A 753-nucleotide genomic window follows, 5' to 3' on the forward strand; every position below is an offset into this window, starting at 1 on the left:
CGGAGCCGGAAGGCGTTTGAATTCCTGATGTGCAGGAACGAGAATTTTATCAATGTCTCAGTTCAGTTCATGTCCCGAGAATAATAGCGTCAATCTCCCGGCCTCTTAAACAAGGGGACGGTGTCTGGACTGTCTCTGCTCAGTCGGACAGTTCATTCCTTCATTCTCCTCTAATTCCATTTCCCAAAGAGTTTCTAAAGATTCACAAAGCTGGAGACTGGGATTTCTGTTTTACTTCATGAACATTTTTCCACCTGCTAACTGACAATATTTTGCCAAAATCTCTTCCCGATTGTCCAGCCATGAGGTATTTCCATTTTGGGAATGTTCTCTTTGGAGCAAAGAAGGTTAACTGGAGATGTCCAGGGGCTGTTGGCAATGCTGGTAGAAGAAGTGCTGGGAATGGGCAGGTTAATGATCAGAAGAACCTATTGCCACTGACTAGGGTCAGTTACCAGAGGACAGGGATTGAAGTTTTTTAATGGAAAGCGGCATTTGTGCAGAACAAACACAGCGAATACTGCAGAAAGCCAACGGGTCGAGCAGCATCTGTGGAAAGGTAAACAGAGCTGACGTTTTGAGTGTGCTATGGTTTTTGTTCAGAACACGAGTTTCCTGCATGGCAATCAATTCCCAGACGTGAGAAAACGGGACTTTATTGAGACGGGTTTTGTGAAGTTTGAGCGATAATGCAACCAACAGGAAGTCATTTAAAATCGCCAGCGAAGTAAGCATAGTCAGCAGGTTACCACC

This window comes from Chiloscyllium plagiosum, unplaced genomic scaffold (genome assembly GCF_004010195.1).
Source record: "Chiloscyllium plagiosum isolate BGI_BamShark_2017 unplaced genomic scaffold, ASM401019v2 scaf_10118, whole genome shotgun sequence".
Classification (NCBI taxonomy): Eukaryota; Metazoa; Chordata; class Chondrichthyes; order Orectolobiformes; family Hemiscylliidae; genus Chiloscyllium; species Chiloscyllium plagiosum.